Genomic DNA, 14112 nt, shown 5'->3' on the forward strand with positions numbered 1-14112 from the left:
TAAACTTAATAGCTTTATCACAACAAAGGAAACTGTAAGCAAGGTGAAAAGACAATCCTCAGAATGGGAGGAAACAATAGGAAATGAAACAACTGACAAGGGATTAATTTCCAAAGTATACAAGTAGCTCATACAACTCAATACCAGGAAAATCAAACAACCCAATCAAAAGGTGGCAAAAAGACCTAAACAGACATTTCTCCAAAGAAGACATACAGATGGCTAACAAACACATGAAAATGAGCTCAACATCACTCATTATTAGAGAAATGCAAATCAAAGCTACAATGCGGTATCATCTCACTCCAGTCAGAATGGCCACTGTCAAAAAGTCTACAAACAATAAATGCTGGAGAGGGTGTGGAAAAAAGGGAACACTCTTGCACTGTTGGTGGCAATGTAAATTGATACAGCCACTCTGGAAGATGGTTCCTTAAAAACCTAGGAATAAAACCACCATATTACCCAGCAATCCCACTCTTAGGCATATACCCTGAGGAAACCAAAATTGAAAAAGACACATGTATCCCACTGTTCATTGCAGCACTGTTTACAATAGCTAGAACATGGAAGCAACCTGGATGTCCATCGACAGATGAATGGATAAAGAAGTTGTCATACATATACACAGCCAAAAAGGAACATATTTGAGTCAGTTCTGATGAGGTGGATGAACCTAGAGCCTATTATACAGAGTGAAGTCAGTCAGAAAGAGAAAGTTAAATATTGTATACTGATGCATATATACCGAATCTAAAAGTTGGTACTGAAGAATTTATTTGCAAGGCAGCAATGGAGAAACAGACATAAAGAAAAGACTTATGGACATGGGGAGAGGGGAGGAGAGGGGAGATGTATGGAGAGAGTAACATGGAAACTTACATTACCACATGTAAAATAGATAGCCAACTAAATTTGCTATATCTCTCTCAAGAAACTCAAACAGGGGCTCTGTATCAACCTAGAGGGACAGAATGGGGAGGGAGATCGGAGGGAGGTTCAACAGGGAAGAATATATGTATAGCTATGGTTGATTCCAGAGAAGGCGATGGCACCCCACTCCAGTATTCTTGCCTGGAAAATCCCATGGATGGAGGAGCCTGGTAGGTTGCAGTCAATGGGGTCGCTAAGAGTTGGACACGACTGAGCGACTTCACTTTCACTTTTCACTTTCATGCATTGGAGAAGGAAATGGCAACCCACTCCAGTGTTCTTGGCTGGAGAATCCTGGGGATGGGGGAGCCTGGTGGGCTGCTGTTTGTGGGGTCGCATAAAGTCGGACAGGACTGAAGCGACTTAGCAGCAGCAGCAGCAGCAGCAGCAGCATGGCTGACGTATTTTGATGTTTGACAGAAATAAACAAAATTCTGTAAAGCAATTATCTTTAAATTAAAAAATAAATAAATTTTAAAAACTCTAATTTTCATTACATTATTTAATGGTTAAAGAATATACAAACAAATTTTAAAATAACAGACTTGATTTCATTGTAACACCATTTCAAACTAATTGGTTTGCTAAGTAACATTTTAGGGACCCAGATCATGTTTTCCTTTTCAATCACTCTAATACTTGCCTGTTCATGAATAATGTCAGACAATTCTTTCGCCATGTCTCTGAAATTTGACGTGAGCTCTTCATGGTATTCAATCTGATCCTCTTTCATTAACCACTCATTTAGTTCCAGTGCAATGCTGCATGCTTGGATGAACTTCCTGTAGATGAAGATCAAAGGTAAAGTTTTTGTTACTTATTACGCAAAAGTCTCACTGACCATTTAATATTTACTTTAACCATGGTTTGCCTAGAAGGAAGAATAGAATCCCATATTTTCTCACTGTGGTTTTGTTAATGCCATCTCCTAATCTGAAATATCTTTTCTTTTCCATCTTTGCTTCTGGTTTCTTATCTCTTTCAAAACCTAGCTCAAAATATTTAACCCTCTAGGAAGCCAACCTGCTCAGTCATTTACGTGATATGGTATCAGCTATGCTTGTGCTCACAGTAATTTATATCTGTAGATAATGTCATTTATTCAAAAATAGCTAATTTGGGGCTATGTACCCAGTACAGTGCTGGGTGTTATAGGTATGAAGTATCTGCCCTGGGTTGGTAAGAGTGGTGACAGGGAGTTGATGACTTATCATAAAAATATCTTTCCATTATTTCATATGTATATGTTTAATGTGCATAATTAGAATGCAAAACTTAGGGGACAAAGTACCTCACTGACCATTTGTTCTGTATCCCTATGATAGCAACTAGTAGAATCTTTTTTTACATGCCAGGCATTAATACGGAGAAGGCAATGGCACCCCACTCCAGTGCTCTTGCCTGGAAAATCCCCTGGATGGAGGAGCCTGGTGGGCTGAAGTCCACGGGGTCGCTAAGAGTCAAACACGGCTGAGTGACTTCACTTTCACTTTTCACTTTCATGCACTGGAGAAGGAAATGGCAACTCACTTCAGTGTTCCTGCCTAGAGAATCCCAGGGATGGGGGAGCCTGGTGGGCTGCCGTCTATGGGGTTGCACAGAGTCAGACATGACTGAAGCAACTTAGCAGCAGCAGCAGGCATTAATAAATATTGAATGAATGACTACTGGTTACTATGTAACCTGAAATAGCTGATAATACAGAGATAGGAAAAATAAATGAAGTAAGTTGGGAGCAAATGAGTGGAAGTTCTCCTTCTACTCAGTCTGCTTTACTCATCTCTCCCTCTTATTCTGAATGTAAACTCTTTTATACACAAAACAGATTTTTTCTACTTCGTGATCATTCAAACATGCCTTGCCTTAGAGGGACTCTCAGACCAGAGATGATATCGTATGCCCTAGTCTGGCAGAATCCAAGTGGAACTAAGGATACAGGATAGAAGTAAGCCTATCCAACCCTTCCTACCCTAAATGATCTGGAAAAGCTGTGACATGAGGTCAGTCAGGCAAAGGAGGAAATCACGTAATGAATGTAGGCTTCTGTTTGTGTCACAATATCCAGAGCAATGAAGTGGTTGCCATATTTAATGCCTTGGGTCATTAGGAGATTGTTACAGTTCGGCAGCAAGAAAGAGATCACACATTTCCTCACTACCTAAAATACCATTGGAAGGTAACTTAAACTTTATAAAAGGGAATCGATAATTTTTTAGAGGGACATAATTTGGTGAATATTTTGGTTTCACTTAAGAAGACAATGGAGTAAAAAAAAATAGTGGTCTGATCTGAAAACTACAAAGCACTTACCTAAACATGTCTTTCAACTCATTTACTTTTTTGGGTGGATACTTGCTATCTTGACTGTCATTTAAGACAGCCCTTGCATATGCCAATGGACCTGCATTTACCTAAATTACAAAAGGAGAAAAATGAGAGTTGTCAGAATGTAATTAAAAAGTCATTTTTGCATTTCTCTTTTTAAAAAGAATACTATATTAAAGATCCATACCTGAGAAACATATTTACTATCTTATTATAAATTTACTTAAAAAAGATTAACTAAAGCAAATCATCTGCCAAAATTATACTCTAACAAGTTACTTAACAATTTCTCCTATCTAAATATAGGGCTTGGCTATAGTCAGAGGGATTTATGTTAAAGCTATCTGACATAACAAAAAATTTACAGAAACTGAACATAATGTCTTTATTAAATTAATAAATAATGTAGAGGTTTTTGCACCCAGTCAGAGTATAAGACAATTACAATTAGTGTTTGTTCTGTGCCCTTATGAAAGTGAGAGGAACAACAAGAAACGTTTAATACATGGTTAGCAACCAACATACCTGCACTGAAACACAGCCCTGCAATTTAAGTAGGAGCTGAATCATGTCCACGTCAGCAGAAGAGCAAAGCTCTGCAGCTTTATTTTATTTTATCCGTGGCAACATCAATTGTCTTTAAATGAATCTGCTGTTCATAGTTTATAGAAATCCTCTTCACATATGGAAACGAGTTTGAAGCTATTAAAGATTAAGATTGACAGATGAGTTTTTAAGATAGTAAATCAGCCAAATTAAAAAAAAATCTATTGTGCTTAATTCTCCCCATATTTTCTCTGGAAAATCCCTTAGAGACCAAATAGGTGCCTTATTACTTCAGGACTGAAGGAGAAATTCTCTCTGAGACGACTCAGACTAAGCATGAATTACATACTTACATATGGGAAAGGAATGGTTTATAACATAGCATGTTTGTGTAAGTGAGTGACTGAACAGCAGAACAATAAATGATTAAAATTTCAATTACATTTTCCTGCTGACCAGCTGCTACTTGTATGTATCAAAAAAGATCATGTCAAACAAAGAAGTTATGCCAAGTCCTACTTACTAGTCAAGATTGTACGGCGTTTGCACTGTTCCTCTATACAGCCTTGCTTTTTGCCTGACAATGTATAAGGAGCCTCAAAAACAAATCTGTTGATATTATGGTTTCTTTCAAACTCAGTTTTTCTTTCTGTGAGTTCTTTATCATCAAAGTAGGGCTTCACATAAGTGACTTGGATATGAGCATATTTGGGATCAAGCTCTTTGACATTTACCTGGAAAGTAAGAAAGTTTTGTGTTTTATTAAACAGGAGGGAAAATGGGGTACAGGTAAGCTACTAACCCCTCTGAGATCAACTGTGGAACAGTGTCATTGAATACACTGGGAGATGAATACACAGTTGGAAGAGATCTTTGCTCTTTCTTCAAGGATTGTCTCCTTCTGATTATTAAGAAGTTACAGAAGCTATTTGGAGATTACAGAAATGTAGACAGAAAAAACTGCAATGCTACCACTCAGCAATGACCATCATTTACATTCTCATATATTTCCTTGTAATCTTTTTTTCTATGCATATATATTTATTTACAAACTGGAGATCATGCTGAGCATTGCTTTATCATTTGCTTTTTTAAAAAATTTACTTTTATTTGCTTTTACGTTACATTCAATTTCTTTTTTAAAATTTTTACTTATTTTTATTTTTTAATTTTTATAATATAAATTTGTTTATTTTAATTGGAGGCTAAGTACTTTACAATACTGTACTGGTTTTGCCATACATTGACTTGAATCCACCACTGTTGTACATGTGTTCCCCATATATTAAAATGGCTAACTGCACATTTGAAAGTGACAGTGAAATCGCTCAGTCGTGTCCGACTCTTTGCGACCCCATGGACTGTAGCCTATCAGGCTCCTCCGTCCATGGGATTTTCCAGGCAAGGGTGCTGGAGTGGATTGCCATTTCCTTCTCCAGGGGATCTTCCCAACCCAGGAACCGAATCCGGGTCTCCCACATTGTGGGCAGACACTTTACCATCTGAGTTCCACCTCAAAAAATACCTATTACAGAGAGGATTCTCAGAAGATGGCAGAGCACCAGACGTCTATCTTCTTATAGAGACAATAGTTACACCGTCATTACCTATCTGATGGAACAATTTTGGATCTCTGGAATCTGTTGAAGACTTGCAACTTCCAGGGGAAGGCTTGGACAGAAAATTGCCTTAAATTTGATTTTGTTCAATTTTAACTGTGGGCACAATGGCAGCCACCCATACCTCATCCCTCAAGTACTATGGCAGATAGCTGTGTGCATATTCCTAGAGCAGCTTGTAGGAGCCAGGATGAACAAAGACCCTGTCTTCCAAATATTGTGAATCTGTGCTATGACTGCTGATTGCTGCTTCTGGTCACAGGGGGACAGTCAAAGAGGCTGTGGCCATTTTTATACCACCTCTTCCCTTTGTTGCAATGCCCTCCCCCTCTGCCTAAAGTGACTTTCAGGGGATTTAACAGACCAGCACCTTTCCTCTCTCTTTCATTTTCCTCTCCATCCCCTCTTAGGAGCCAGACATCCAATACTAGACTGTTCAAAGGTAACTGCATAAATGAGGGTGACTAGAAAGTCACTGCGCATGCTCAGGGGAAGGCACAGGCTCAGAAAAGACTTGAGAAGATCCCAAATTTACACCTCAGGTGGATTCTTGGGACAGACACAGCTTACAACAATTAAAAACAACAACAAAACCCAGGAAACTCTGGGACAGGGAGAGAATCTGATTTTCAGAGAGATCACAATATTAAATACAAATGTCCAGTTTTCAACACCAAAAAAAATTGCAAGGCATACAAAGAAATAGGACAGTATGGCCCATTCAAAAAAGAAAAATAAACCAATAGACATTATCACTGAAAAAAAAGTGATAGCAGATCTCCTAGAAAAAGACATTAAAACAACAGTATTCATGATCAAAGAACTAAAGGAAGTTGTGGAAAACGTCAAGGAAATTATGTATCAACAAAATACCGTTATCAATAAAGAGCTAGAAAATCTAAAAGGAAACCAAAACCTTTTTTGTCAGAGCTGAAAAATACAACAACTGAAATGAAACATCACCAGAGGGATTCAAAGACACATTTCAGCAGGTATAGCCAATTTGAGGATAAGACGATGTCAATGATGGATCAGAGGAACACAAAGGAAAAAAACTGAAGAGAGACAGAGGCTATGGAACATGAGGAATATCATCCAGCAGGTCAACATGCACACTATGGGAGTCTTTGAAGGATAAAAGAGAGAGAAAGGGACAGGGAGACTATCTGAAGAAATAATGGGTGAACACTCAAATCTTATGAGAGACACAAAACTCAACAAACTCCAAGCAGGGTAACTCAAACAGATCCATGCTGAGACATATTAAAATCAAATGTCAAAAGTCAAAGCCAAAGAGAGAATTTTTTTCTTTTTTTAAAAATTATTTTTTTAATGAATGCTAATTATTTTACTATGGCAAAGAGAGAATTTTGCAAGAAGCAAGAGACAAAGACTTGTCACATATAAGGGATCCTGAGTAAGATGGTCAGATTTCTCATCAGAAATGTTGATGGTCAGAAGGCAGTGGACTTTAAACAAAAAACATATCTATTAATCAAGAATTCTATATCTTGCAAAGCTGTCCTTAATAGTGAGGGAGAAACTAAGACATTCCCAGGTAAAGAATAGCTGAAGGAGTTCATTACCACTCAGTTCACTTCAATTACTCAGTCGTGTGCTACTCCTTGCGACCCCATGGGCTGCACCAGGCCAGGCTTTCCTGTTCCTCACCAACTCCTGGAGCTTGCTCAAACTCATGTCCATTGAGTCGGTGATGCCATCCAACCATCTCATCCTTTGTCATCCCCTTCTCCCCCTGCCTTCAATCTTTCCCAGCATCAGGGCCTTTTCCAATGAGTCCGTTCTTCGCATCAGGTGGCCAAAGTACTGGAGTTTCAGCTTTAGCATCAGTCCTTCCAGTGAACACCCAGGGTTGATTTCCTTTAGGATGGACTGGTTGGATCTCCTTGCAGTCCAAGGGACTCTCAAGAGTCTTCTCCAGCACCACAGTTCAAAAGCATCAACTGTTCCATGCTCAGCTTTCTTTATAGTCCAACTCTCACATCCATACATGACTAAAGGAAAAACCTTAGCTTTGACTAGATAGACCTTTGTCAGCAAAGTAATGTCTGCTTTTTAATATGCTGTCTAGGTTGGTCATAGCTTTTCTTCCAGTAAACAAGCATCTTTTAATTTCATGGCTGCAGTCACCATCTGCAGTGATTTTGGAGCCCAAGAAAATAAAGCCTGTCACTGTTTCCATTGTTTCCCCATCAATTTGCCGTGAAGATCCAACCACTCTGTGCTGAAGATCAGCCCTGGGATTTCTTTGGAAGGAATGATGCTAAAGCTGAAACTCCAGTACTTTGGCCACCTCATATGAAGAGTTGACTCATTGGAAAAGACTCTGATGCTGGGAGGGATTGGGGGCAGGAGGAGAAGGGGATGACAGAGGATGAGATGGCTGGATGGCATCACTGACCCGATGGACGTGAGTCTGAGTGAACTCCTGGAGTTGGTGATGGACAGGGAGGCCTGGCGTGCTGTGATTCATGGGGTCGCAAAGAGTCGGACATGACTGAGCGACTGAACTGAAGTGAACTGAACTGAGTGGGATGGGATGCCATGATCTTCATTTTTTGAATGTTGAGTTTTAAGCCAGCTTTTACACCACTAGGCTTGCCCCATATGAAACACCAAAGGGAGTCCTGCTGGTCACAATGAAAGAACATCAGACAGTAATTCAAACCTGTATAAAGGTCTTGGTAATTATAAAATCTAGTATTATCATAACAATAGCAACATATTTCTGTTTTTTGATTGCTGCATGATTTAAGAGACTTTACATTAAGATATAATTAGTCTACAGGACTTTCCTGGTGGTCCACTTGTTAAGAATCCTCCATCCATTGCAGGGGATGTGGGTTCAATCCCCAGTAGGGGAACTAAGATCTCGCTGCAAGATGACTAAGCCAGGGCGCCACAACTAAAAAAGCCCCTGTACCACAGCTACTGAACCCATGTACTCTAGAGCCCATGCTCTGCAACAAAAGAAGCAATATACTACATTAACATAATGAAGAAAAAAAAAAAACATGATCATCTCAATCAATGCAGAAAATGCATTTGACAAAATTAACACCTGTTCATAATGAAAACACTCAACAAACTAGGAATGGAAGGAAATGACTACAATCTGACCAAGGGCCACTGTGGAAAACCCATAGCAAACACTGTATTCAATTCTGTGACAAGGGATAGAAATTTTCTTAGTAGTTCTTAAAACTTCTCCAAAAAGCCTACATTCAAAAATTCTTTATTTTCTTTCCAATTAAATATCTAGATTTCTCCAGTGAAACCTAAGGAAATAGTTGAAGTTAATTATCTGGCCTAGACAAAACATAGAAAAGAAATAAAAAAGAGGTCAAGACTGATTTTAACCTCATAAAAATAAAGTATATGGTAAAACATTCAAGAAGTACATGAGGGTACACTTGAAAATAAATGTTTTTCTTCTCCATAAGACTCTAGTCTATCTCTTTAGGGATAACTATTACTACTTTTGTATCATTCCATCTATGGCTGATTCATACTGATGTATAGCAAAGAAACCCACAATATTGTAAAGTAATTATCCTCCAATTAAAATAAGTAAATTAAAAACCAACTTTGTATCATTCCAGAAATTTCCTAAGCATACACAAGTGAGTGTCTGAAAGTATCAGTTTTCACAAATGTAATCATCCTGCCCATAATGTCTGCATCTCACATTTTTCTCTCAAGAATATATCTTGGTTGGTTCATTTAAATACTTATAAATTTTTAAAGTAGTTTAGCTATATCCATTACGAGGGTAGTACCATTTCCTTAACTGTATGGACACAGATTGTTTCCAGGTTTTTGTTACATAAACCTTATAGCAATAAACATCTTAAACGTATATCTTTGTGTACATCTACAAGATAAAATCTTAAACGTGAAATTATTGGGTCCAGGAAACGTACATTTAAAATACTGGAAAATATTGCCCACTGTTCTTTAAATTGTTTGTGCCCTTAAGCAGATTTTATTCTTTGGCAAGTAAAAGAGTGTTTCAAATTTTCAACTTCACACATTAAGAAAGAAGAAGGATTTTAAAAGTAGCAACTGCTTCTTTTATCTGTTGCCTATGAAGAGTGAGTAAAATATTGTGTTTACAAAGAGGGTCAGGAGTCCAGCTGCCTGATGGTGGTTTGTTATTAGTGCCTGTTGGCCAGGTTTTCAGAGGCAGCATAAAGCAGAAAACTGCATGTTTTTCTGCAAGCCTGGCTTTCTAATAACTTTCCATTTATAGTATCAGTAGTGTGGTAGCAAGCCTAAAACTTGCTGGCTACAAAAGAGAAAATTTTCTGTTGTCTTAATTCAATAAAACAACACAGAAGACTGAGACTGATAAGAAGCAGAGAGGTTTTGCCAAATATTAATGAATTCTGGACCTGTCAGTATACATTTTAAATATCTAAGATATTCAAGATACAATCATCTCCATAAGATACAGCTAAATTTACAAAGTGAAGAGATCATTTTCATGGTAGAAAATGAAGTGTCTTTACCATCGCCAAGGGCCTTTCACTCTGGCAATGCTGGCTGTTAGCTATCAAGTGTTTTGCAGAGCACCATGCACATCACAGTCACTCGGTACGTATTTCTGGGGCCTGCAGATCTTGCACCGTGTTAAAGGGCTTTCCTACCGTAAAAATCAGCTCTCATCCTGAACATGCCCATGGTGACTAAGGACAATCAGTCATTCCCATTGTGCTCTTCTGCAATTCTGTCTATAAGGAACTATGCGTTTCTAAGAAACAGCCTCTTGTGCTGGAACCTTTCTCATCCTTGCCTTGGCAGGGTCTAGTGGGATGGATCATCTTTAGATCAAGGCATCTCTCCTAAACCTACATCACTGCAAATATAGCTACTGAACTAAGGCTATCTTAAGAGTGAAATGTGTGTCGTAAGATGATTTTTCCTTTAAAAATCTCATTTATTTATGTTTATGTTCGGCTGCATTTGATCCTCCTCGCTGCGGTGTGTGGGCTTTCTCTAGCTGTGGTGAGCTGTGAGTACTCTCTAGTTGTGGTGCCGGGATCAGAGTGCACGCACAGTAGCTGTGGCGCACAGGTTTAGTTTCCCCACAACATGTGGAATCCTCCTGGACTAGGGATCAAACCTGTGTCTCCTTCACTGGCAGGCAAACTCCTGCCCACTGGACCACCAGAGAAGTCCCACCTAAGATGATTTTAATCATAAAGTATGCAATTGACAATCATGAGGCACAACAACATTAACAATAATGGCTAACTTCTATTGAGCATGCTAGTTTCTATGTTATTATCAAATGCCTTCTTATATATCAGGAACTCTAATCACTTTCCATACATTGAATAATTTAATCCCTACAACTATCAAGGATGTATATTGTCACCCTGCTTATTTGACTTATATGCACAGTACATCGTGCAAAATGTCAGACTGGATGAAGCACAAGCTAGAATGAAGATTGCCAGGAGAAATATCAAAAACCTCAGATATGCAGATGACACCACCCTTATGACAGACAGTGAAGAGGAACTAAAGAGCTCTTGATGAACGTGAAAGAGTAGAGTGAAAAATTTGGCTTAAAACTCAATATTCAAAAAATGAAGATCATGGCATCCCATCCCACTAGTTCATGGCAAATTGATGGGAAAACAATGGGAACAGTGACAAGCTTTATTTTCTTGGGCTCCAAAATCACTGCAGATGGTGACTGCAGCCATGAAATTAAAAGATGCTTGCTCACTGGAAGACAAGCTATGATCAACCTGCTGCTGCTGCTGCTAAGTCGCTTCAGTCCTGTCCAACTCTGTGCGAACCCATAGATGGCAGCCCACCAGGCTCCGCTGTCCCTGGGATTCTCCAGGCAAGAACACTGGAGTGGGTTGCCATTTCCTTCTCCAATGCATGAAAGTGTAAAGTGAAAGTGAAGTCACTCAGTCATGTCTAACTCTTCGCGCCCCAATGGACTGTAGCCTACCAGGCTCCTACGTCTATGGGATTTCCCAGGCAAGAGTACTGGAGTGAGGTGCCATTTATCAACCTAGACAGCATATTAAAAAGCAGAGACATTACTTTGCTGACAAAGGTCCATCGAGTCAAAGCTATGGTTTTTCCAATAGTCATGTATGGATGTGAGAGTTGGACTATAAAGAAAGCTGAGCACGGAACAGTTGATGCTTTTGAACTGTGGTGCTGGAGAAGACTCTTGAGAGTCCCTTGGACTGCAAGGAGATCCAACCAGTCCATTCTAAAGGAAATCAGTCCTGAATATTCATTGGAAGGACTGATGCTGAAGCTGAAACTCCAATACTTTGGCCACCTGATGCGAAGAACTGACTGATTGGAAAAGGCCCTGATGCTCGGAAAGACTGAGGCAAGAGGAGAAGGGGATGACAAAGGATGAGATGGTTGGATGGCATCACCGACTCAATGGACATGAGTTTGAGCAAGCTCCGGGAGTTGGTGAGGAACAGGGAAGCCTGGCATGGTGCAGTCCATGCGGTCGCTAAGAGTAGGTCACAACTGAGCTGAACTGAATTCATGCAACAACTCTATGAGGAAGGCACTATTATTAAGTTCATTTACTAACAAGAAAAATGAGGCCAAGAGAGGTTAAGTATATTCCCCATGGTCACACAGCTAGTAAGTGGCAGAGAATGGAGATCTTATTCCTTCTCTCTGATTCCAAAGCCCCTGTCCTTTATTTTAGGATCTGGAAAGACTCTATTTCCCATGTCTCTCCTCCACCAGCTAAAAAAGGAAAAAATCAGAAGCAATGTGCTACATCTGGTACTAATAAATAATGATTTCAAAATGCAGGGCATGTTACCTTGTCTGAATCCTGAATTATTTTGACATTCTCTGTACCAAATTTTTCACCATAAAGTTTAACAAGTCTCAGGGAAATCTCTGAGAGGCCAGTGCGCTTTGGCTCTTTATAGATGTACTCCTTTCCATCCTCTTCTTCAAGAAAAAAGACTATTATAAAGTTAAACACACAATACTTTATAAGCATTATGAGCAAATGCAGCATTTAGAGAACATCTACTAAGTAATCAGAAATAATGTAGTTGAAATAGATTTTAAATAATAGTTCTAAAAGCCACATGTATATATTGTAGCTGAATAAATGAGAACGTTCAAACTCACAGTCATATGAGCATATCATTGGCCTGAAGGTTTTTACACTCAATTTTTCATCACTTGTATACTTACCTGATTTTTATTTGAGAACTTTCAGTACTCAATTCAGTACTTAAATTAACATTTAAGAAGCCTGACTGAAAATGAAACTGAAGGAAACTTCAAATCTTATATGCTGTCCTCTGACCTAGTGGATTTAGATCTGGAGACCAAAGTGAACATTACACTGAGAAAGTGTCACACCTGCTCTTGTGACAGGTGCTTTATCTAGACAGAATCCTAGGGCCAGTAACTGCTGCTATGGTACTCTAATAACTCAAAGGTGAATGTTTAAAAAGGAAAACAACTTGATGAACTAAAGAATACTTACTTGGCCATAAAAGGCAACTCTGAAGAAAGTGCCTAAAAGTCTTTTCTTTGTGTGCATAACCTCCAAAATTTTTGTGTAAGCTCCATGAAGAGTTCTGTAAACTTGAGTAAGGTCTAAAAATATGAGAATCAGCAAACTAGCTTTATCTTTTGGTTAGTTATGAAATGTCTACAATAAATGCATAAGGGGAAAAAAGCAACACCATTTCCTGTTCAAAATGGTTTTGGTGGGGTCATTTGCATTCCCTTCTCCCATGGTCACAGAAAAAGTGCCTTAACAACTTTAGGTGAGAGGGTAGAGCTTTAAATGGTCAAATAACACTGTAATTGTATATATCATGCTTCATGTCATTCATATCTCAATGGTAGTATATACGTTAAAAGTACTGTGTTATTGACTACTTTTTTTCCTTATGTCTGAATTATTATAACTGAAAAAGAAGCAAAATGCTTTGCTTGAGCCCTAAGGTGGAAAGATGGGAATAAACGATCATGCAGACACTTTAGGAGAGGAAAGTAAAATGCAGACATAAAAATAACAGTAAAAGCCTGAGTGGGGAATGCTTTTATAACAAGTTCACAGACACTTCCAAAAAATATATTCTTCTACACACTCAGAAAAAGCGAACGTACTATGCAAAGAACATTATCTAGAATGTGAAAAGACACCATACAGAACAGGAGAAAATATTTGCAAGTCACATATCTGATGTTTTCTTATCCAAAAAATATAAGGAACTCTCATGGTTAAACTACAAAATGAAAAACAACCCAATTTAAAAGTGAGCAAAGGACTTGAATAGACATCTCTCCAGAGACTATATAAAACCGGCCAACAAAGACATGAAAAGCTGTTCAAAATCGTTAGTCATTGAGGAATGAGAAAGCCAAACCACAATGTGACACCACTTCACATTCACTAGGTTCTAATGAGAACCCCAGAACACAAGTGCCAACCAGATGTGCTGGTGGGAAGGTAAAAGGGACAACAATTTGGTGGTTCCTCAGAAGTTATAAATGGAATTACTATGTAACCCAGCAATTCCCCTCTTAGGTGTCTATCCAAGATAAACAAAAACATGCCAACACAGAATCTTACTCATAACTGTTTACAACAGCACTCTTTATCATAGCCAAAATGTGGAAACAACCCAAACATACA

At 38.7% G+C, this 14112-nt stretch overlaps 1 long non-coding RNA gene across 1 annotated transcript; it reads right to left on the reverse strand.

Moving 5' to 3' along the window:
• Positions 1-1416: 1416 nt before the first annotated feature.
• On the reverse strand, positions 1417-12416 carry LOC147341573 (uncharacterized). The gene is made up of 5 exons (XR_015159142.1): positions 12268-12416; positions 4328-4538; positions 3784-3960; positions 3244-3344; positions 1417-1715 (listed from the first exon to the last, which is right to left on the reverse strand). It is a non-coding gene; the product is annotated as an uncharacterized LOC147341573 (long non-coding RNA).
• Between the last annotated feature and the right edge of the window lie 1696 nt (positions 12417-14112).

Source organism: Bos grunniens, chromosome X (genome assembly GCF_055505025.1).
Source record: "Bos grunniens cultivar Pamir isolate PY7600 chromosome X, Bosgru_T2T1.0, whole genome shotgun sequence".
Lineage (NCBI taxonomy): Eukaryota > Metazoa > Chordata > Mammalia > Artiodactyla > Bovidae > Bos > Bos grunniens.